Source organism: Equus caballus, chromosome 22 (genome assembly GCF_041296265.1).
Source record: "Equus caballus isolate H_3958 breed thoroughbred chromosome 22, TB-T2T, whole genome shotgun sequence".
In the NCBI taxonomy this organism is placed as follows: Eukaryota; Metazoa; Chordata; class Mammalia; order Perissodactyla; family Equidae; genus Equus; species Equus caballus.
The window spans coordinates 13,492,771-13,518,317 of NC_091705.1; the positions used below are offsets into that span (position 1 = coordinate 13,492,771).

Sequence of the window (25,547 nt, forward strand, 5' to 3'; positions counted from 1 at the left end):
TCGTCTTTGCTCCCCGGGTGGCCCTCTTAAAATAGTATGCCCAGAACTGAACAAAGTGGCATGTGACCAGCACACAGAGTGTCAGGATTTTTCTCCCTGTAACAGGGCCGCTTCTCTTTCTCCAGGGCCGTAGTGTGGCAACAAATGGACCACAGTACCTGGCGTTCAGCTCTGTCAAAATATTTAACATTCCCACTGCTTTTTCATGTGTTCTGTTTTTCACTCATTCAATTATAAACTCCTTGAGGGAAGCTCCTACCATAGGGTTTGGAACATAGCAATCATACCATAAATGTTTTTTAATGAAATTTTTGAAATGGAGAAAGGTCCTCTGTTTAGGTCAGAAGATCTGGCTGAATTCCTTCCTTAAAAATCAGCAGATTCCATCACGAATTTCCCGATTATCTAAGGCCACTACTGGATTGGGAGTATTCATAACACTTGTTTGGGGAATCTTGGTGCTTCCTACTGAAAGTGTCCAACGGTCATGCGTTAGTGATCCTCAAACTTTGTTTATTCAAAGACAACTTATAAATTCCCTTTATTTCTTGATTCAGTTAAAATCTCTTTTTCCATCTTTATATCTCTTTCACTCACTTGCCCTGCCTTCAGCCAGTTTCTCCGTGTTTACTGCACTCCTCAATTCTTGCTTATTTGCCATCACTTTGTCCTACACAAATAAACGCTGGTTGGGGTTCTTTACTTAAATATTCATTGTTTCCTTTAAAAAACCACAATTCATTTGGAATTTAGTTCTCAAGCAAGCAGGAGCTTTTCTCTCTGGTAGGCTCCTCTGCCAACATGGGGAGAAGAATGTGACCTTGTGTACTATATAAATGCTATTTTCTAAAACCAACGAGGATAGCTGTAGGGTGAGAATGAAAGGAGAAATGGGACCAGCTGAGAGGTAGGCAGGCCAATGACAACAGCCTCTTACATGTATCCAGCGCTGATGATGTGCCAGGCATTCTTTTAGCGCGTTTTGTTTACACATTTAATCTTCACAGTAACTCAATGAGAGAAGCCCGAATACCATGCCCATTTTACAGATGAGGAAACTGACCTTCAAAGAGGTGAAATAATTTACCCAAGATTACACAGATAGTGAGGGATGGAGATTGGAATGCTTTCACTACTGCCTACTGGGATTCCTCCCAGCATTCTCAGAAGTCCCCCACTCCTGTTACCATAACCAGTCTCACTATGACTAGACCCATTAATCCAGAAATCAAACTCAATGTAAAGAAAGAAACCTACCCTTAAATTTGCCAGGAGAAGCCATAGTTAGATTGGCAGGACCAGTGGACTGTAGTTAGAAGTCATGAATGTTAATCTCCATCCTTATGTTACATAGCAGAACCTTTTCTCCAAAGTCTTGGATTAGAAGCTCACTAAAGTCTCTTTCATCTCTAGAATGCTTTCTTATAATAATAACAAGAATGTTCGAGCATGAGAGGGTGTTAGCCATTATTGCTAGCCCAGTGTTTCTCAATATGTGGAACAGATGTGCTATGAGAAAAATTAGAATCACTTAGTGAGATGGTTACCCCCTTTTTATTCTTTGTCAATCACTCTGCTAACGTCATGAGGACAGTCTCAGTGTGGTGCTAGGATGTCCTCAACACCTCCCTAACACTTGCTAATCTCTCTCTGTAACAAAGAGAGAACAAGCGCCAGATCAAGAGCCTTTGGCAGACAACAGTATTCACTGTAATGGTTTTATGTTGACTGCTGGAATAGAACTCAAACCAACCTAAAACCTAAGCTTAATAAGAGCATGGTCCAACTGGGAAAAGGACTTCGGCTTTAGCCGGTGTCCCAGAAAGCAGACACTTTCAATGATGCACAAGTGAAGGCCAGGGAAGTGTGCCCTTCTGTGAGGAGGCTCTCTGTGCCTCCTCTGCAGAGCTGTGGCTAGTAAACTGTATGCTTTACGAACATTAAGGAAATCTTTGTGCTTTGCTTGCATCTTTCTGTTGAACACATCCCTGCCCTGTGGTGCTAACTGCAGGGTGTTACTCGGCTTGATGGAAAGTAATGCTGGTTCTCCATTTATGGATATGACAGAGTTTCTTTGTAAGATTAATTAACTTGAGTAAAATAAAGGACAATGAACTTTGCTCTCATCAGATTCACCACCTAGTAACAAAGACAGACAATGTTGATTTTCATCCAGTAGAGATGCAAGAGTCTTCCATCTAGTAGAAAAGGTAATCCTTAAAGTGATTGTTTGAATGGAAATATAAGTAATCTTGTGGTTCCACTGGGAATCGAACCCAGGATCCCCTGCATGTAAAGCAGATGTGATAACCACTACACCATGGAACCTTAGGCTGACTGTCTGATTGCCCTGTGGGATATTAACTTCTTTTGTATCTAACCTAGACATCTTAGTCCATCTTTGTCAAATGCCTGTAATAACCTCTGACTTTCTATTTCTCTTTGGAACTAGTTTTCCATGATCCTGATCCCCTGATAATGAATTTGAAATCTTTAACACATGTTCATTCTATATTTGTAGGTGAGTCATGTTTTAACTTTTTGAAAAACAAAGCAAAATAATTATTCTTTGACAACACTGAACAAGTAAAATTGAGCAATTTTTCTTGATCATGTCCAATATGCCAGGCACACAAATAAACATAATCAAAAACAGTAGTAAGTACTTTGAAGGAAGAAGTGGGTATGAGGTGAGCTTAGTTTTTATTTGAGTTAAAGAAGTGAAAGAAATGAAGTTAAAAGTATATAAGTGAATACGTGTGGTTCATAGAGATAGGAAAATTGTCAAGCTAACATGTGACTGGCTGAAATTATGAGGTAAATGGAAATCTCCCCTTACTGATAGATTCCCAGAGCTCAAGGAGGCCAAACAACTCACCCTAAGCCCGTAGCTCCTGAATCCTCAAAACTGGATCTGCCCATCACATAACAGCAGTGCTGCCCTTCTCTGAGACAAGGTCCGGTGCTCCCCCAATGCCCAATGGTAGCTCTGCCTTCTCCTTGGCCATATGGTAACATGTATGCCATGGGAGAAGGAAGAGTGAGACTGGAAACAGAGAGGAAGTTGCCCATAGAAGAAGCCAAAGTACCCTTAAAAATTACTACTGCAATACCCCTTTCTTTCCTCTTAGAGGTACAGAGCTGGGGAACTCTTTGCCAGCTCCCGGGTAGCAATGTTCCATCGGGGCTTAAATTATTTTAATGACAGACAAATGGATAAGCTTGAAGAGTGATTGTCACACTTTCTTCTGCCTCCTCCTTGCTCATATGCACAGAACAATTCCATCAGGAACATCCTTCTAGTAACTAAACAGGGCTCAACTTCAGAAATACTGGGGTGAAGAGAAATCTTAGGTAATTGGGAAAAGATGCCACATCCCATGATTCTTTTATGCCCAACTTCCACTGTGAGAATCTCAGGCAGATGTTTAACTGCACAGACCCACGGATGAAAACATACAACTCTCAATATATTAGGAGGATGTTGACTTTCGTCTTTAACACCTTCCTACCTTCACTGTCAGGCCCCCCCACCGCTATCTTGACACCCCTTCCCTCTTGTAAATCAGTGGCTTCACAAGAAAAACACATCCCAGTTAGTTATCACATTTGATTAAACACCTCACCAAATACTTCAGTGGCTCCTCCTTTCGCAGAGATGTTTGCCCCCCCTTGGCTTTATAGCAGCCTTCTCAAACAGTGGAATTTCAGCTATCTGGAAAAGACAGATAAGGTGGATATTTTGGGAAGGAGGATTTCCCCAAAGTCTATTCCTCCAATCAAATTGCTTTAGGACAATTCTGACAGTGATTTATTGAAGTAAAAAGGCTATTACTTTGTTCTTGCCACATAAAATGTCTTTGTTTGCTTAGCTTAGCTGATTTCCTGGTGTATCTGAAATACATTGACAGAACTCCATAGAAGAATGTTTGTCTTTTTTTTTTTCTTTTTCTATATTGCTTATACTAAGTTTCTTCCCCTTGGGAAGAAATTTTAAAAATATTTCACAGCTGCTTTGAAAACAGCTGTATAAATGCAAGACATTAATAGGAAAAGCCAAAACATCCACCAGGGCAAAATAAGACCAAAGTTATTAAACCATAACCCAAAGATACTCAAAGTAAAATATACGTATGTGTTGAGTCCAAAACATATGTGATTTAATTAAAATCCAACTGGTGTTTAAAAAGAATGGCTAAGCAAAACAGTAAGTCTGACGCTTGAAAGATCGTAAATCATTCACACACACACACACACACACACACACACGTGCGCACACACAATCATTTCCTGAACCCTGACTGTGAAAACAGAATAATGTCTTCAGTGCACAAACCTAGTGAGTTGAATAGAACATTTTATGAGGATTTCTGCCTGCCCACCTTGTGTATATCACATGTAATTTACTCATAGCAATAGCAGCTAGTCATCTCCTCTCCCAATCTGTGCAAGAAGATTATCTGCGTTATCATTGTGAGGAGCATGAGATAACACAGTAGAGATTCTCCATGGCTGCCTGCATCCATTTATTTTCTATTCATTCCTGGGACAGAGGAATTATAAAGCTGTGGATAGGAAATGGAGCATTTGTCCTGCACAAACTTCTTTATCTTTATTTGCCCCATTGTTGGCTATATTTTGTAGTCCACTGGCAGCCAGAGGTCACATTTCTATGAAGATAAATTTCATATTGGATCCACTGGGAGCTGATGTCAGTGCAAATCTATGCCAGGACAGATTCAAAATGATGGCAAAGAGGAAGTTTCTGTATTTTATTTCTGTATTATATTGTCTTGTTTTCCTGATAATGCAGCCAGGGAAGACTTGGAAGCAGGAACTATTTTTCTGCCTTGCTCATCTCACAACAATGGATAAATACTCTGGGCCCTCCCCGTTGGCCAGACTTCAGTCTGGTTGTCTGTGAGATGTCCTGAGATCCTCAAGCATCATGATCCCGCATCCTCACCTCCAGGCCCAGCTTTGCTCACTCCCTGGGTGACTTGAGGTTGGAGCAGTTGTGTTTCATCCAAGGTTTTGCTGCCAGCGAAGGTCGAGCTTGCCATTTCGACAGCGGTACTTCCTGTCCATTATCAGCGTATTTGACATTTGATGTGTCTCCACTTTGTGTGTCCACTGGAAGCCAAATGTCACAGCTCAAAGATAACATTTTGCCCTGCTTTCCTCCCATTTCAAAATGAATTCAGGTTTTTCTGTATGGGTAAGCTTAGTTCAGAGTCTGTGGGGAATTCCAAAGTCGAGAATGTTCTGTTTATGAAGTAATCCTAGTAACGTGTGGAATTTTCATCGTGAGGTTTTTTTTCTTGCGAAGGCTAAATGTTTAAGAAAAATGCAGGAAACTGGCAATTAGAATCAATTCTCTTCATAACAACAGCAGGATATCAGCTTAAAAATATGTCCTTTAACTGGTGTAATGATTGCAGTGATAGAAATCTGGAGAGTGCCTGTGGAATACACAGCTCGACCTGGGGGTGACTTGAGGTATGGTTCTAACACAGTGAGAGGTCGCCTTTCAAGGGCTGGTTCACATGGTGGTGTCTGGAATTCAGAACATGAGTTCTGATTAAATCCATGGCACAAACAAGGATGGATCCCAGGTTGGGCACCACATCCCACAACATTCCAAATGTATTCCACCTGCAGCAGTTACAAACTAAAGCGTAAAAAGTATGGAATGAGATAAAATAGATTCTTTAGCCACAAGGCCAGTGGTAAAAAATGAATTTGTTATACCAAAGACTGACTTTTTAATTTCATTTTCTATTCCCATCTCTCCCATTTTAGTTATTTGATTAATTCAGCAAACGTTTAGTGAGAACCAATTATGTACCAGGCGCTCTTGTAGGTGCAGTGAATAGAACTGACCAAATCCCTGCCCTTCTGCAGGCAGGTGCTGAAGCAAATGAGGAAGTAAGCAACCCATGTTTCAGTGGAACCAAGTCTCAGGCAAAGGCCACAGCAAGTGCAAAGGACCTGGGGCATGCTGGATTTGTTTAAACTTAAGTGAGAAAGTGCTTATTGGCTCCTATTTCCAAGGAAGGAGATGAAAACTGTGTGATTAGAGGGGCCCAGGCTAGGAAACATCCCAAGATGCAGAATATTTTTATTAAGCTCTCTCTCCTCCTGGGTGATGATTGAGCATCTATTGTTCTCTTAGAGACCATCAGGGGGCAGTAGGCTGGGGAGGGGAGAGGGATTTATGTTCCTCTCTTTCTTGTATACTCCAATTTATGCACAAAATAGTGCCTAGGAATGCTTGTGATGTATAATCCTTCAATTAATTCACATGCATGTATTTTTATATGTGTATTTTATTGTATCTTTTGTGGTCCAACAGTTTGAAAACCTTTTACTGTGAAATGTAGCATACCTACAGGAAGCAATGATATACAGCTCGCTGATTTATCACAAAGCAAACACCCAGGGACCCCCTTCCCCTTCCAGAAACAGACGCTGCCAGCTCCCCTGTGCCCTCTCTGAGTACTCCCGCCTCCCCGCCCTGTAAAGGGAAACCAGTCTTCTAACTTCAAAATAACCACTTCCTTGACTTTCTGTTTTAAAGAAAGAATGTTAAAGGGACCCCCACGTACTCACCATCATTCAGTTTTAACAACTATTGATGACAGGCCGTCATGTTTCATATAACCCCCATTCCTTCCCCTCATTACCACTTCCCAGCTAAGTCATTTAATTAATTTATTTTTATTGAGAGCTAATCTATATGAGGTAAAGTGCACAGATTTAAGGTATACAGTTCCACGAGCTTTGACAATTGTTTATACGTGTACAAATTGATGTAAATATTGAGCATTACAAGTTAGTTTCGTGTCTGTGAGAGCTTTCCTTAATAGCTAGGAACTCAGAGCACAGTGTATCATTTTGGTCCCTCACTGTGCACACGTGAAAATCCCCAGGCAGCTAGCTGGCAGCCAGCTGAGGTCCCTGAAGTATGCTTATACCGATCTTTCTAAGCCCTTTCTAAATGCAGACTGTTATCAGCTACCCGACTCTTCTCCCCTGCCCCCTCCCTCCTTTTTCTTCTGTCGGCAAAATAGTTTGTTATGGATTGGTGATAAAAATCAGTGTCCACTGAAAGACATGTCAAGACCACCGCCATGTGAGGCCTTCAAAGCATACCGGGCCACATTATGGCACAGTGTGAAGGGACGCGTCTGTCAGGGGGTCGCAGCCCATGTCCGCCAACTCTCTTCTCCTATTTCCCATGAGTGGAAGGGTTCTGTCCCTAATCCAGCCAGAAGGCTCCCCTCTTTGCCCTTTCCTGGGTGATGGAACGTGCAGGGCTTGTCATGCGTAGGCTCAGAAAGGTAGGGACAGAGTAGACAGTGGGCCGAGTCTCTGGTTAATTACTCCCCCTGGTGATACTTTGGTGATGGGGTTCTGTCCACTGATCCTGACCAGAATTCAGCTCTCCTCCTTCTGCATCCCTCCTTTTTCCCTGCATTACTCATATAGCCCTCTTGGGTAATAGGTAATGATGAGCCATCAACACCTTCATTTCCTCTAGTCACAGGAAGCTCATGAAGGCAAAATGTCTTTATTTCATATTCCTCAAGAGACCTTGTAGCATAATTTGCATATGGCCAATGCTCAACATTATTTGCTAATAAATGATGTTTACAAATGAGTCAGAAATCCATGACTTCATGATATAATTATACTTCATGATATAATTATACTCAGACCATTAACTGCATATTTTACATGCTCAACAGTATTTTATTAATCCACATCCTCATCTTAGTTTAAAAAACAACCAAAAAACAAATTTTAAAAAACCCTTACCTTAGAGTTTTCCAGGGTATCCCTAACATCTGACTGTGTTTAAATTTTATTTGGATTTTTTTCACCCTTTGGTTTTCTTGTTGGAGTTTAGGTTGGCCAAACAGCATCTACTTTACCCAGAGGCCTACATAAAACCACTGTTGCAAGACAACAAAAGTAAAGTATGGTTTTCAAAACTGGCCTGTGTTACTCACAAATAAGAGTGATATAATCCCCATTAGACAATGACATTATAAAGCCAAAAATGCCACTGCATGTACATGCAGGTTTCCAGGCGGCCTAGATATACTATAAGACCAGTGGTAAACAATTCACAATTCTAAAACTCTCAGAGTCTGTATTCCCCATACGAAGGCTTTGGTGTTATGATGTTCCTTTGTGCTAAATATTTTTTTACAACAGGAAAATAGACATAAAAGACCCACAATAAACAGAGGTTCGATCAGCCTTTCCAAGACTAAGAAACACAGCTTTACGTGGCCCATCCACGTGGACTCCACTTAAAGGCCACTTCCCCCATCTCCACGGTGCATGAGAATCCCTGAGGATCTTGTGAAAATGTGGATTTTGATTCAGCATGTCTGGGTGGGGCCCAAGACTCCGCACTGTTAACAAGATCCCAGGTGAGACCAAAGCTGCCAGCCCATGGACCACACTTTGAGTAGCAAAGAGTTAAAGAAAGTTACGTCCCAGTGCCAGGATTTCTCAGGTGGTGAACTGGAGTGGGCGAGAGGAGGTTGGAACCGTGGGGGAGGGTTGGTTGGGGTAAAGGTAAATTGCTTTCTGTTTCCTGCAGTAACTTCAGCTGCCTTTCATGGGAAAGTGAATTCAAGGTATGGGATTCCTGTCTTTCAAGCACCGTCTCTTGGACATAAAGTGTCCCAAGTGGATTTTCAAAGACTTACCCAGAGTTTTGCTCTTTTGACTCTCATGGAAATTAACTATGGTCTTGCCAGTTTATGCTTTGAGAAAAGCATCTCTTTATTTTTGTGGGAACCTGCATCCCGTAATAACAGTGGCTCTCAGTGGGAGCAACATGAAAGCAAATTAACCCTTTAAATTACAGGGAGCAGAGAGCAGTAAATGCACTCTGGTCTGAAGCAGCATCCCTTTCTCCTTTTCATGAGCACTGAGCTCCTTTTAAGGCATTGAAATATCTGTGGGCAATTGAAGGCCAATGGGTCTTGCTTCTAGGAGACTTGAATCTCTCCTCATGTCTGTTATTGACCAAAATAAGGTCAAATAGAGGGATAGAGAGGACCTTCCTATTAATTACAGGATAAAAAGACAACCATGCTAAGAGAAAAGGAACCAACTTCTGTTGATATCCTGGCTTGTTCTAGACCTTCTACATATAGTATGTCATTTAAGTTTCATTCTATCCCTGTGAGCGAGCACTATTCTTCTTACCTTCTCAGTGGGAAAATTGAGATCTATAGAACTTAAGTCCATTGCTAATGGTTCCACATTAATTAAATGGCAGATCTGGGGAAGGTGAACTCAGCTCTCTCTGACTCCAGAAATACTGGAACAGTTTCCCAGACTCCTGGGCTGAGGGCGTCTTGCTAATTTGTAGGCAGAGCCACTCCTTGTCTGCTGGGCCTGATACCCAGGCTCTCAATCATTAATTGTTGCATAAAAGAATGAACACATTCATATCACTTAAATTCATAGACCCCAGCAAGAAGCCAAATTACTTTTAATGGCTGTTTCCCATATCATGCAGGGACATATATTGCAAATTACACGTGCAGGAAGACCTGTGATGAAGGCAGCTGGTGATATATGTGGGTTAGATCATCCTGTCCTCCTTAAAGACTCATCCAGTGGTTTTGCTATATCTCTTTTGAAGGTTCACAGGGATGATTCCCAAACCAATCAAGGCTACAATAAAAGGACCTGGACAAAGTTCCTCGTATTGTCAGTTCTCAGGTGCCATAATATTTTATAAGAGTAGCTTCAATAGGTTTCCTTGCAGCAAAAGAGAGAAAGGAGACTGTGAGTGGAGGAAAAGCTGGACGTGAGTCAAGGGCAGAAATATGGGCTTCAGTTATGATTATGCATGCCATGGGATGTTCCTTGCCCTATCTTGACCCAACAGGAAAAAATTTAAATAAAAAACCCAGTAATGGTTCTATGGCCCAGACATATTAGAAAACAAAGCATGGAATGTGTCTTCTGCAAAAAAAGTGAACTTACCATACCTGTGTTGTTGACCTCAGTATGAATTTCTCTTGTTGGAATCTCTAATAACAGATGATGTTCCCAGATGATTAAAAAAAAAATAAAGCTCCTAGATAAATAAGCTAGGAAAACACTAATACACACACACGCACGCAGGCATGTACAGATAACAGAAACAACAGAAAACAAGTGCCACTAGTCTCAGAGAGAGCGACAAATCAATTTTCAGGCAGCATTTTGGTAATGATGCTACAAAGAGATATTCCAAAGCCCTCAGGCACGTTTTTGACATCCACCAAAGAAAATGGCTCAAAATGTTTGCTAGGAAGCAACTCTCTTAAAAACCTTGACATTGTTTACTAAAACAAGGAGTATGGATGTCCTTAAAAACAAAGAGCAGGGGTGTTTGAATTGTTCATATGTAGCGATGAGTCTCATGAGTTCATCTTCACCTATTTCATGCTTGGCACTTAGTAGTCCCTCAATTTCTGTCTGTGGGATTTAGGAAAAAAGAGCCAAGAAATGTTGCTCTTAAAACCAAAGGACTAGTCCAATAAAGGAAGAGCTATGCCTTCATAAAAAGAAATTCCCAAAACGTTGAAGATATATTCTGTTGTCTGAGTGACAGACCTATTAAAATAAACAGACCATCATGCTCCATTCTGTTGACAGAAATGCTACCTAAAAATTCTTTTGTTGATTTCTGTCTTTTAGTGTGGAGCATCTCCATCTCTCCCTCCCTCCTGTCTGTTTCCACTCTCACCCACAGAAATATATTATGGTTGTTCATTTTTTGTTAACATGAGCCTACAAATGGTGCTCCAGAAGTAGAAGCATCTGAGAACATATGATTTCTAGGAACAACATCTATTGGCCATAGGATGAAAATACTCAGTGGCTACATGGATACCTTGGGGTGTCAGGCACATACAAAACTGAAGATAAAAAAAAGACCTGTCTCTTGGTTAATGTAGAAGTTTTATCAACGTAAATGCTGGCTCAAGTCTCAGAGAAGCAAACGCTGGGCCTTTTTGGATAGGAGCGGAGATGTTGTCAGCCCTTTTCCTTTCTCCTGACGGGCAGCCTATCTTCCCTCCCCTCCTATCCTCTCCTAACTTGAGTGACTGTCCTTGGGAGAGCTCTTCCCGTGGTCACTTTCCCAGGATTTTCAAGTGGTATTTCTGCCACCGCAATGGAACATCCTGGTCTGTTTATTTTGTTAGGTCTGTCACTACGACAATAGAAGAGATTTTCGATGCTTTGAGATTTTCTGTTTACGAAGGCTCTAGCTCTTTCCTTGTTGACTGAGTCCTTCTGTTTTCAGAACAGGAATTTCTTGGCTCTTTCCTAAATCCCACAAAACATTTCCCACAGAAAGCAAGATCTGTGAATATGGGTATAAAAACGAAGAGGTGAAAGAAGACTTTATTTTGCCTTCAGTTCCAAACTTCTATAGGAGAGAATACACCAAAGGTGGCTGGAAATGGGGAGTCACTTAGCTCCTTCCATAAACTCTTCAAATCGTCCGAATTAAATGCAATTTAAGTAAGAATAGTGTACTCACAGTGCAACCACAGCTTCAAGTCACTGGGAACAAGAACGCATTTGACTGTGTTAAGACAGTTAATTGGTTTTAGAGAAACAACTGTGGGGTAAGGGGGTCCCACTTCTCTGCCTTACTTCTGGAAGGACCAAGATCTCATGGGATGAGAGGATGAGCCTCAAGTAAATGAGCTAGAGCCTAAAGTGGAGTGGCAAATAGTGGCAGCTGAAATGAGTCAGGTGGGCAAGGACCAGAGAGCTCTCGTCGTGATCCGAAGAAAGTGAGCAAATTCTGAAAGGCCCCAAGACTGCAATCTAGAAACTTCCACCTGAAAAATTCACCTGGAATTTCATTCAAATTGAAACATTTAATGCAGTACCATAATCTTCCACTTTAGCTTATTATCCAAAGTCACCTATTGCCCAACTTTACCTGGGAGGGGAAGATTTGAAAATCAAGAAAAAGAATTATATATGGTATTTGAGTGGACGTAGTAACAAGCTTTGTATGCAAAGGCGTCAAGTTAAAGGAGGCAGCTCAGTTATGACATATCCTGCATCTTTTGTGAGTGTGTGTATATGTGTGTGTGAGGAAGTCTGGCCCTGAGCAAACATCTGTTGCCAATATTTCTCTTTTTTTTCCTCCCCCAAACCCCAGCACATAGTTGTATATCCTAGTTGTAAGTCATTCCAGTCTTTCTATGTGGGATGCTGCCACAGCATGGCTTGATGAGCGGTGCCGTATCTGTGCCCAGGATCTGAACTGGCCAACCTGGGCCACTGAAGCAGAGTGCAGGAGCTTAACCACTACGCCTCCAGGCCGGCCCCTATCCTGCATCATTTTTGGCTGGATACACTGAAATATAACTTGAGATTTTAAAATATAGTAGAAACACAATTTCTTCTAAAAGTGGCTTTTGGGTTTTCGTTTTCAAGCAAGCACAAGTAAATTATTTTTTATAAAGCATGAATGAACCCAACTCCTGCCATCATCTTTGAAGAGCACCGACATTAAAGCTTTCTGACAGACAGAGCAGGTGGGCTGCTAAGTTAGGGCCCCACAACAGATAGATGCTCATTGAGATGTCGTCAGAGAGCTGCAATATTAGAAATATCAGGAGAAGCATTAAATCATTTTAGACCTTCTTTCAAAACTTAAGTGCTTTAGAATGTTTACTAATTCTCTAATTTGTGATTGTCTTCCAAGTAAATAGACAGATAAAACAATATTCATAGCTAATTGAAATTTGAGTGTCTCCTAAGAGGAAGTAGTACTATATTACATAAGTCCTTTGGTTTCCTAGAGCACTTTCACCTATATTGGTTCATTTGTTCTTCATAACTACCCTGTAGTATGTGTGTGTGTTTGTGTATGCATATGTTTGTGTGTGCGTGTATGAAGCAAGGCCTCCTTTTGAGAAATGTTATTCTATTTCTTCTGATGTCCCCAAGACCTTTTCTCCCACAATAGGCAATGAGTCTTTCTACATGAGGTATGACATAAGAAGAGGTCATCTGGCCCAGTGGTTCCCAAAACTTGTCTGCACATTGAAATCACCTGGGAAACTTCAAAAAATATGGTGCCTATGCCTTGCTCCCAGAGCTTATGATTTATTGGTCTGGATGTGGCATAGGCTCTGGAATTTTTGAAAGATCCCTACCTAGATCATTCCGATATGCAGACAAACTCAGGAGCCAATCCACCTAGACTCTTTGGATCTCGTTTTCCTCACCTGTAAAGTGGATGTGTGGGTGGAGTTGGAAGAGCTTGCAGGTGTGGGGTAATCACAGCCATTCCTGAGTGAGTCTGGGGCATGCTGGTCTTCTCCGATCCTTGTGAAAAATCAGAAAGCATTCTCTGATAAAATCACTTTGGGAAACAATTTGTAAACTACGTTGGTTGAATGAATAATAATTGTCTTAATGAATGAATCAATCAATCAACCCAGAATCAAGAGTGCTGGCTCAAGTTCTACCTTTGCCACCCACTAGCTATGAATCACTGAAAATCACTTACCTCATCAGGACTCAGTTTCCTCCTCTGTAAATAAAGAGATTGACCAGATCTCCAGTAAGATGTCTTATACTTCTAACATTCCATAACCCCATGACCAGAAGATCTCTGAGATCCCTTTTATTTTAGGATTCCGTGAGTCAAAGGGACCCAATCATCTTATCCAACTCTCTCAAGACTACAGAATTGGGGAAGGGTGCCTAATTGGTCTAATTTTACAATGAATCATCATTAGACCCCGAGGCAATGTAGCTGCAGACACGATGTGATTCTTCTCTCTAGTGGTTAAGACTCATTTTATTCCTAAAAGCTTTTTAAAATATTATCTTCCTTACTGTTGCAAATAAAGACAGCTGAGCCTCAGACAAGCTGATTCATAGCTACTATTTCTCAGACTCACAACTGCAGACGACAATCGACACAAGCCTTCCTTTGCTTTTAGCTTTCTTTCTGCCAGCAGACTGTCTGGACCTTGCCCGGGCCGTCTCTGGGCATTAATGAATGCTGCATTCACCCTGCTTGAAATCCAGAGTGACTAACGGGTAGACTATGTGAGCTGCCAGCAGTCGAATTCAATGTCCTCTTATGCCATCTACCCCTTTCCCCTCATTTAGCCTGGAAATGGGGACAGCACATAAAATGCAGTGAGTCCAATAGGAATCTAGTGACAGGGAGGAGAGAAAGCACAAAAGTCTGGCTGGTGCTATACACCATCTATGTATTGATGGCTTATCTGTAGAAAGGTTTAGGTGAGTAGAAATTCCTCTGGACTGACCCTCTAATGGAGTCTTGCAAATCATCAACATACCTTTGAGTGAATCAGTTATTTTGAAAATAAAGGATTCCCCCTGATGCTTTAGATGAGCAATGGGCAAACGATGACTTATTGGCTAAATTCAGTCTACAGACTCTTTTTGTGAATAAAGTTTTATTGAAACACAGCCACACTCATTTGTTTACACATTGTCTATAGCTGTTTTTGCTCTAAAATGGCAAAGTTGAATAGTTGCAACAGAGACGCCATAAACTGCAAAGCCTAAAGTGTTTACTCTCTGACTGATCCTTGTTTTAGATTTATACATGTTGTTTGATATAAACAGGTTTTTTTAATTCTTGCATTCCTTTCTTCCTTCAATCACTTTATGGATATTTAATAATCAAAGCAATGAAAGAAATTCTATAAGGAATAAAAAGAAGCATAAGATAATTTCCTGTCCTTTCAAATCATACATGGACATCAATGGTCATCTTGTTGCAATTATTTACCTACAAAATCCTTTCGAAGCTCACCCTTCACACACCCTCACATACCTGGCCTTCGGGAGGAAAACAAAAGCCTGCATATGACTTGCTCATATTCTCCACCTTATTAAGTCGATCAGATAGAATATATACAAATTATAAAATCACGCAATCTAAAGTTAAAGGGGATAATTATTTCTAGTCCATTCTCTATAGTCAATGTGACAAAACTAGAGTTGGTGATAAATCCAGGTTTTATAATACGTAGGAATCTTGGCCCTTATGCTGTCATTATAATGCAAACACATATATGTATATATACATATAAACAATCCATAATACATAAATATTTGTGGTATATTTCTAAATGTTTCAACATGCTAGCGTATTTTGCAATTTCTCCTTCTCAGGACAACTGTTGCCAGAATATGGTTTCCCTTTTGTAGTTCTGGCATGGGCAAAACAAGTAAATACAAGAGACGTTTTGTCTAGGATTTCCTCACTAGAGGAGGAGAAGATTCTAATAGAAACTTAATTTTAAAGAAGTAATAAAATGTACCCTTGTTCAACTAGCTCAGTCCTGTGTGCTTCTATCCTGAAGCTGTAAGATACACTGGAATCAGTGATGGAATTGATTTCGATTTTGAAGCAAACATTTTTTCCCAAGACAACAGCAGATCTGACACCTAAATGGATGAAAAACAAAAGCCAGAACAAATTCAGAATTAAATATGAATTGCTGACAATTATAGACCGGTTTAAGCCATGCTGTTTCTACAAATCATTCCCAAGAATATGTAAGTGTGTGCATGGAGCATGTGATTCCACTAACAACTAACACAACAGATGATTTCTCGGTCTCAGCACAACAAATCAAATAATAATAATGATAATTCTATCCCTAAGAGCCCGCTTCTCCACTGTTGGCATCTAAAACTCCCCGGTTGATGTCTTGTTACTCATTTGCTGACGTCCAATCCTTTCACTTTTCTAAGTCATTCCATATTAGGATTTCATGAACTGGTGGATCAGATTACTGCTGCTTATAGAAAGCTACCAGAAAGCGCAAACTAAAGTGGTGGCATTTTAATGCCATATTTTAGTGGAGTGAGTACATGGCAGAGGAAGATTAATTAGATTTAAGGTAGAAGGAGAGTCCAATTTAATTTTGCACCATTATTGGGCATGCCTGGAGATTTCACTTTGTGTGGGACTCTTCCCCCTGGGGGAATAGCACCAGAGCGTCCTTTCCACCCTGGCCAGCACTGGGAGATGTGCACCGTTCGCCCTCTGCTCATCCTGCTCTGTGCCCTTAGCGGTCTGTTTGTGCCACAACGACTCCACAAGCTCTTTTCTGGCACAAGATTTGCAAGATAAGAAATAGGCCTCTATGGTTAAAATATGTTGGCATGAAGCTCCGGCTCTGTTCGAAAATTCTCGTAGAGGCTGAGGCTCTAATTCTGTCAGGAGGAAAAGGCAGAGAGAAGCATATGGTGACATTTCAACCATTTGCAAGTAGATTCTTACCTTTGCAACTTAACCCCTGATTAACCAAATAAGGACTTCCAGGGTTGAATCAGGAAATGTTCCAGACAAGGCACTATGGCAGGAATGCACCTTGCTCTTTTCCCCCTCAAGAGTTTCACATTTATTAGCCCTTGAAAAGCCTCTCTTTACCTACTGAAATTCATTAAGCTCCAGCTCCAACTTGTCAATCCTTCTCTAGTCCTTTTCAGTCTTGATCCCCTAAATTTTCAGAGCGTATAGTGTATTCCACTGAACTTGGCAATGAAACTCCACAACTTTCCACCTTCCAACTTACAGACTTTGAAAGACAAGTGAAACTCTGTGCTAGGGTGGAGACTTACCAACTCTGCCTACCACCAACAGAGTGCATGAGCAGTTGGAAAAGTGGTCTTAGTGAACCAACCACTTCGTATACGCTGGGCAATCTTCTCAGAAAACGACATTGTTCTTAGCCTGTCTCTCATAGTAGTGCACAAGCTTCTGAGAACTAGAAACACTCTTCTTCAATATTGATTGTATTAGGATCTGTAATTTCAGTTCGGGTCTTTCCCTTCCAATGTGCCTAAGTCCTCACAGCTAACTGTAATGCCAGGTCTCACCCACAGGCCCAGTTCCTGAGCTGTCTGGAAGACCGTGGAAACACCAAGTTTCCCTGAATCTAAGATGTCATAAATTTTAAGACAAACTATCAATTTAGTAATAACAAGAAAGAACACTCCATTAGAGTAGTCATTGAGTACAAAATGCATTACAATTTTTAAAACATTATGGCTTAAAAAACAACCACTGCAGAACTAATAAATAAGGTATACCAGCAGGATCAGCCCCCAATCCAGTGGAACTTGGAACTGAGTTGCATTGATCACAGATGGACTCGTGTTCATGAGTCCCCAGAGTGGCAATAATTCTTCCCACTGAAATAGGAAGCTCTGTCTTAAGCATTACAACAGATAATTCTTGGTTTTGCTCTTACTAACTCTGCATCCTATAAAGCTGGGTTTCTCTCTGAACCCTGACCTGATTTCCAGGAACACTCTGCCTTGTCAGCTTGTACTGTTCTTGTCCTTTTTTCCCTATTGGTCCTGAATTTTCCTCTCATACAATCAAGAGAACTTATACACAAGGGTAAGTCTCCCCCAAACAATTGCCTGCTTCCTAAGGCTTTCCAAGGCCCCAAATCATCAATATCAAATGGATAAAAGACAACAAATACCATATCTCTAATTTCAAAATTTGGCATCTAATTCTTTCACTGCAGATTCAGGGACTCAAACCTCTTCTTCTTTCTTCTATATCCTATCTTTAGACAGAAAATTTTAGTGAATGTCAGAGCTTGGTTTAAAGTTATTTAGCAGTATTATCTCACATTCACTGAGTGATTACCACATGTCAAGAACTTGTCATATGTCTGGATTTAAGGCTGCATGATCAACAACACATTTCATTTAGAATTTCCTTTTAAAAATCAGTTGATAAAGCAATATGGATTAGGAGCTTAGAAAGTGTAACAGAATGGCATGACATAAATTATACTAATTTGAAGAAATGGAATTTAAATTGTGTTCATTGTACTGAACCAATGAGTTGATAGGCACTAACTCCTAAGTAGTGAAGGATTGGCGACTACAACTTTTTATTAAAAATTATCTTGTCGAGGGATTCAGGCAATTTTAATAATTTTAAAAACTAGCTGTCAACATGTTGGTCTTAGAATCTCATTAGAAGCCAGATCTCAGGGTTTAAGGTGTGAAATCTCTGAATGATGAGACAGACTCACGGTGGAAACCATTTGTTGTTTCAGTGTCTAAACTCCCTTGAATGGCTTCCAAGAGCAATGCTGCAGCCTGCCGAAGTTTGTTCCTGAGAATTAGAAAAGAGGCCTCATTCTCTATTACCTTCTTGACCCACATTTCCTCCCATCGGACGACGGAATCTACTTCCCTGGTCCTTGAATCTAGACTGACCTTGTGATTTGCTTTAGCCCAAGGAAAAAGCAAAAATTACCTATGATCCTGCCATCCAGAAATATCCATTTTTTTTTTGTCTGCTCAGATTCCATTCTGCATTTATAGAACTATGTCTCTCTCCATATAGACACAGAAAATGTATTTTTCCAAATGGTAGCACAATGTATATACTGTTTTATAAGCTCTCTTTCTTTTTTGTTTACATACAACAAAGCATTGTAAAACACTTTCCCATTTCAATATATTTACCTTAACACGATTATTTCTAAAAACTTCATTGTATTTTGTGCTATGATACCATGATTTATGGAACTCATGCCTCTGTTGCTGGACATTCATAGTATACACCAAAATAAAATACAAGTGAAACATGAAGAGATCTCCCATATTTCCAATGAGAAGATTGGAAAAAACAAGTATTTTGGGCTCACTTGACTATATCTCTTTAGATATTCAACAATAGTTTCACATTAGATTTGGTTCAATTTTTTCTTTTTGTATAAATAATTCTGTGGAATATGTGCCACAAAGTTGTGCATTTAGGCCCAATTTCTTAGGAAATTTTCCAAGAATTGAGTCTACTGGGTAAAAGTGTATGAACATTGTTAAGCGCTTTCACAATTGCTTCTAGAGTTTAAACAATTCTAGGTTCCCATTAAGAGTATATAAAAGTTGTGAGATGAGTCAAGTTTTGTATTTCTTCTTGAGAGATTTTATTTATAAATCACATTTTTCTAAGATTCTTAAAATTTTACCTAAAATTTCCATTTCATTGACAAGAGTGTTCATAATATATTCTTAACAATATTTCCAGATTATGTGTGATGCCTCCTTATTCTTTCATGATGTTGGCAATTTATGCCTTCTCTCCTTTTTTCTCTTTTAGTTTTTTCATTAATTTGCCAGATGTTTTAAAGTTTTATTTGTCTTTTCAAAGAACCAATTTCAGCAATGTTGATCTCCTCTATCCTGTTCTTATCATTTTTATTACTTTCTTCTATTTTATGAAAGTTTATTAACTCCTTGTAATGAATGCTTTGTTCATTAATTTTCAGCCTCTATTCTTTTCTTTAATGATTTTTTTTTTGCCTGCAGTTCTATCAATTATTGAGAGAGAGATGATAAAATCCCGAGCAGTTATTTTTGGGTGGCTTGTTCTCCAGTTCCTGAGAGGTGTGTTAAAGTCTCCTATATGACTGTGGTTTTATCTGTATCTTCTTTCAGCTCTCATATTGTCTGTCTTGTGGTTCTATCAATTTCTGATATATCTATCAGTATATATATACATACACTTTTTTTTTTTGTTAGCCCTGAGCTAACATCTGTTGCCAATCTTCCTCATTTTGCTTAAGGCAGATGGTCACTAAGCTAACATCTGTGCCAATCTTCCTCTATTTTATGTGGGATGCTGCCACAGCATGGCTTGATGAGTGGTGCTAGGTCTACACCCAGGTTCCGAACTGGCAAAACCCTGGGCTGCTGAAGCAGAGCGCATGAACTTAACTACTTGGCCATGAGGCCACCCCCTCTATTGTGTTTAATATTACAATAGCTGTCCTTTGTTTCTCAGTCACATAATATGTATTTTTCCATTCTTTTACTTCCATCTCTTCTATAGTTGGATGCAGGACCACATAGGATGTGCACTGTACTACTTTAGGGGCCACCAGCCTCATAAATCATGATGTGAATGACCCTCCTCTAGGAATTATGCTATGCACCAGATTTCCTTGGAATTTTCTTTAATCCAAGCTAATATTCTTTACTTTTAACTATTTCATCAATCTATTTACATTTACATAATTACTAATATACTCATGTTTAAAATACACCATCTTATTTTTTCTTTTCTTTCTTTCCTACCTATTCTGCTTCATTTCCTCCCTATTTGCAATTTTTCAGTTTATTGTAATTTTTCCTTACACTAATTTGGAAATGATACCCTAGAAATTAAAATATGAATACACATCAAAGTGTTAAATTATCAATACTTCTAACACCTCTTAGAAAATACAATGTTCTTAAAATATTTTAACTCTCATTTATCCTATTCTAAGTTAATCTTTGTATTTTAATTCCATTTTAATCTTTAATACCTTATTATTATGTCTAATTATTGTCATTTTGTATATTTTCTTAGATTTACCCACATATTCACTCTGTTCTCTGCTCATCATTTGCTTGTACACTTTAGGTCTTCTCTATGGGTTCAAATTGCTTTTGCCTCAAGAACATTCTTTAGTGTTTCCTTTAATGTAGGTTTGCTGGTGGTAAATGTTCTCAGTTTTGTTTTTCTGAAAATAATCTTAATTTCTTCTTTGTATGGAAGGTATTTTTTAGTGGGTATAGATTTTCAGGTTAATAGTTACCTTCTGAAGCACATTAAAGACATTGTTCCATTGCTACTGGCTCTTGTTATTATTATGAAATCAGCTGTCCGTCCTTTCTTTAAAGGTAATCTCTTTTCCTATTGTTTGTTTTCAAAATTTTTCTTTTTCTTCAGAGTTCTGCAGTTTCACTGTAGCATGATTAAGTGTAAATGCCTTTTTTATTTACCTTTCTAGAAATTTGTTAGGCTTCTCAAATCTCTAAATTTTGACTTTCATCAGTTCTGGAAAATTCTCGATTATTATACATTCAAATATTATCTCTCTATCATACTCTCATTCTCAACTTTCAGGACTCCAATTAAAGGTATATTAGACCTGCTCCATCTGTATTTCTTGCCTCTGGACCTCCCTTCGGTATTTCATCTGCTGTCTCTCCATGCTACGTCCTGGACAGTTTCTTCTGAGGTTTCTTCTAGTTCTGCTTCTTTCTTAGATTACATCTAATCTACATTCAAACCCATGCTTTAAATTTTACCTTATCGTATTTTTAAATTCTAGAATTGTTACTTTTTAAAATATGTTAGACCACGACTTAAACTTTTCTGTTCCTTGAAGATGTTTTCAAACTTGGCTTTTATTTCCTTAAATCTAGCAAACATAGTGGTTTTATAATCTATGTCTAATAATTACAATATCTGGCATTTTTGGCATTTCTTTCCTTTCTTTCTTTCTTTTTTTTTTTCATGTTTAATTTTCTGCTTGTTCTTCCACCTGACTCCCTTTTCCTTGGATTCTTAGAAATCTTTGACTGTATGTTTCTCATTTTACTTAAAATTTATTTTTGCAGAAGGATTTTGAGGCCTATGATAATATCTTTCTCTAGTAAGGATTTGTATTACTTCTTCTGTTTGCTTATTGTTATTACCAAGACCAGTACTACTTCAATTAATGTAATCACTTGTGGCTTTTTTTTTTTTTTTCCATAAGGAGGCACCCAGGAACTGCAAATTGGTTTGAAACTCCATGCAAGTCCACCTTATTTTTGCTTTACCCTTTTCTGATACACTCCTTGGGTTCCTAACTGAAGTTGATGATTCCACAGCCTGAAAAGTCTCTGAGTTTGCTTTCTTTCCTCTCTTTTCCTGCAAGGCTAAAGTTCTCAAAATCCAGGTTCATGTATATAAAGTTTTGGTAATTGCCGACAAGGCAAAATCAAATGTTTTTTTCGCCTATCTCTTGGATTGCATTTTTCCCTACAATTTTGACCTGATAAATCTTTACTATTTTACCAGTTCTTTGACACTTTATAAGAATTATTTTAAAATATTTTATCCAGAATTTTTTTATTGTTTTCAGCAGAAAGATTGATATGAATAACCTAATCTGCTATTAATAGAAATAGAAGCACTCAGTTAAGCTCTTCATAAGTTAACAGTATCAATCCTTTGTCCTCTTTGCCTTAAAATATTTCTCTAGGTAGCTTTCTGCTCATCTTTCCTCTTATAGCTGTTCAGAAATGGACTAGATTGCTGCAGGAGTGAATGAACTATGAGTCACATGAAATAATCAATCACTGGTTGATAAAAAAATTCCTTAAATAAGTAAAAGATTGAACTAAATAACATCTGAAGTGCTGTCTAAATCAAAGAATGTGGTCAAACTGAAAATTTATTTTCAGTAAATTTTGTTTTCTTTTTATACATTCTGGAAGAAGGATCCACTTATTAATCCTCCATTTACTCAATATCTCTATCTGATTGTATTTATTATCTATTTTGCCTTGAATATTCCTGTTATTTAAATTTTTTACGCATTTATGGCTTTCTCCTTAACTAATTTGTAGATAAGGAATGGCTTCATGTATACCTTTATAAACCGCTCACAACCTCCATCCATTTTTCTTGCCTGTTATTGGATCTCCAGAAACTGATACATTTTATTTGAGTTGAAAAAACTTATAATAATTAAGACGTTGATTTTCTATGTGCTTCACATGTATTATTTTATACAATCTTCATAACAATTTTATGAAGTAGATTTATTATCATTTCTAATTTATAGGTAACAAAATTAAGGAATGGGGAGATAAAGTTCCCAGACCAAAGTTAGGAAGTGGTGGAACCTGAGGTTTCATCTCAGGATGCCCAGCTCCAAAATTCCCATTTGTAAGCTTCCATTATACAAAATTGTCAAGAGTGGTTAACAGTTTACAAACATTTTCAGGATAATCAAATGAGAAACAGCAAAAAGAGAGTGAGAAGTCAACAGCTGGGGAGAACCAGCCCCCTTTGGCAACAGGATGAAAACAAAATCACTTATTCCTTGCAGTCCATATTCTGTTGTATGTGTGTTTGTGTGTGTATGTCAGTGTTTGTGTGTGCACGTGATGTTGATGTTTTGTCTCTTTTAATAATTTTTCCTTGTAAAATTGTATTTCCCCATTCTCTTGTCCTCACCATGTCTGAAAAGAGCCATGCAGGAAGATCCAATGCCCCGCCCTGGCTGCTACAGCGCAGCTTCCTCTCCCTCCCTGTTTCGTACAAGGCGTTTTCGGTGCAGTTCCTGCCCTTCTGTGTGCTCTAACCTTGAGAGCACTGACGTCAGAATTGAGGGTGTATGCTGCACCAGACCCAAGCGGGCGGCTTTGGCTACCAGCACTTCCTCTGGATGCTGGCCTCTTTCTAGCTTAGACACTCTTTCTCATTCCTGGCCTCATTCTGCCTTGCCAGCCAGCCCTCTCCTCTGCTCACACACCCTATGAACCTTTATTGAGCTTGCGATGCTCTTCTCATCTGCATAGTCATCATGCTTGTCAAGAGTTCTATCACTCTAGGAAGGTTACGAGATGGCAGCCTTGCCTTTCTCTACAAACATCAAAGTTTGATTTTGTTGTCTGTGCATGAGAGCCAAGATTGGCCTTGTTTTTTCTTGACCACAAGGACATTCCAGTGAGACCCTGGTTGAGAAGAGAATGAATGGAAGCTCACTATGGGTGTCTCCTCATCCGAAATTACCATCAGCAGTGCTCCTAGGACTCAGGGAAACTCCAGAGACTGAACTGGAGACAGTGTAGCGACTTTGATGCCAGTCTTACATCATCCTTTGAAACTGGGACCTGGTGGTTGCCCAAAGGATCAAAGCCCTATTGATTTACGATAGCTCATGAAAAGCAAACTAGTTGCTTCTGGATTTGGGCAGGGGATAAGAGGACTTGGTGGGCCAGAGAAAAGATATTGCTCAGGTTCCTGTAGGGTGCATCGTTTTCTACCACTTTGCATTATTCTTTCTCTCTCTTTCATCTTATGAAGAATTCAAGAAGATTATAAGTGACTCTGGGGAGGGCAAGATTATTACCATTTTTATTTTTTCTTTTCTTTCTCCTGCAAAGCCCAACACAGCGTCAGCCATACAATCTCATAAAACCATGGACTGTCAGACTCAGTAGTTTCACTAGAGTGCATGTAATTCAACTCCCCACTTAAGAAATGGGAAAAATCCAGCCCAGAGAAAATAAATGACTTTGCCAAGGTCATGTGATTTCCTTATGGCAGTGCAGATGTGAGACTCTAGCTCTCTAGGTCCCAGGCCCAACAGGTGCTTGTTAGAGCTCTGATACCAGAAGGATTAAGCACGTGAAGGGTTGCATGCCCTGAAATGCTGTCTCCTTCCCACAGGGACCAAAGATGAACAGCACTTTATTGGGTAAGTCATGGTGAGTCTTCACAAGTCTCTATGTCCATCCTTGAATTGGGATGGACATGGAACCAGGAAAGTGATGTCTTTGTGTCCCTCATCCCACTTCAACATGGTCTAGAAAAATTAAATTCGCCCAGAATTTGTTCAAATGTCTCAGTCTCAGAGAGGCCTTTCCTGATGATCCTTTCTGGAACAGCAGTGCCCCTCTGCACCAGCCCTCTTCCCCTCAACACTCAGTGATTGGCTGAAGCCACTTAATTTTTTCCCACAGCACTAAGTACCACCTGATGTATCACAAATTTGTTTATTTTCTTGTTTTTGTTTCTTTATATACATGTATACACATGTTGCTTCCCTTAACACGGTTTTACCAACAGCTCATTTGCGTGTACTCTCCAAAGATGATGAGATGATGAGTGGGGCGGGCTTCAAGCCAGCGAAGTGGCATCACAAGGAAACTATAACTTGGGTCCATATTAGCACCACCACAGGATGACACGAGAGACCAACGCACCTATGGGCGAAGAGCACTCCATCATCTCCCTATCTCAGTCTCTGGAAGTCTGCTGGAGTCTGAAAGCATGTGCTTTCTTCTCTAGCTCCCCCTCCCTAAGCTCCAACAACTAAAACAAGCCTGTTTATTCAATAAAGAGACCGTGACTGTCTTGGCCCAAATCCCAGATGTCCTCTGAAGACTTGGGGGGAGCAGACCCAATCATTCTTCTTCCCCAGTGAAGTGGCTGGCATTAAGGCACATCCTCTGGCCCCTGGATGTCCCTCTGCCCTCCTTATAATTAAGCCAAAACCCAAATAGTCCCCACCATCTAGCCACCAGCATTCCTTAGGAGCCCTCTGCTTAGCGTAGAACTCATCATTATTTAGAGAGGAAAAAACCTCATGTGGGCACCTCTGTCTCTTCTCTGCAAGTATATTATTCTAGGTGCAAAATAAAATATAAAAAATGAAAACCCAAGGCTTGCTCATCCCCTGTGACTCTAGAGGGGAATTCCAATCACACAGAGAACACCCTGTCCCTTCCTCCCACCTTTTCCACCCAGCAGAGGAGGAGGAACTAGCCTTGGGGGGGAATCGTTTTCCTGTTCCACTGTCTGTAAGCACATTTTCCAGCTCAGTCCTGACTTTTCAATTTCAGAAAGTCTCCACATCCAAGTGAGGCCCCGTGTTGGACCAGCCTCACTGTGTCCTTCCTACTTCTCATAGGTA

At 39.7% G+C, this 25,547-nt stretch overlaps 1 long non-coding RNA gene and 1 other non-coding gene across 5 annotated transcripts in view; both read right to left on the reverse strand.

The window, feature by feature from the left end:
* Window positions 1-2,255: 2,255 nt before the first annotated feature.
* Window positions 2,256-2,328, reverse strand: TRNAV-UAC (transfer RNA valine (anticodon UAC)). Its single transcript has one exon. It is a non-coding gene; the product is annotated as a tRNA-Val (tRNA).
* A 1,606-nt stretch (window positions 2,329-3,934) lies between these two features.
* The window catches only part of LOC138920263 (uncharacterized), a 54,638-nt gene continuing 33,025 nt past the window's right edge, over window positions 3,935-25,547 (reverse strand). For 2 of the 4 annotated variants that reach the window (XR_011431135.1, XR_011431134.1), the window contains exons 4-6: window positions 15,363-15,489; window positions 13,281-13,380; window positions 4,139-5,556 (exon numbers count right to left, since the gene is read on the reverse strand). This is a non-coding gene — a long non-coding RNA (uncharacterized lncRNA). Of the gene's footprint in view, window positions 5,557-13,280; window positions 13,381-15,362; window positions 15,490-25,547 lie in introns of all 4 variants that reach the window. The other 2 variants (XR_011431133.1, XR_011431132.1) reach the window with 2 other exon arrangements.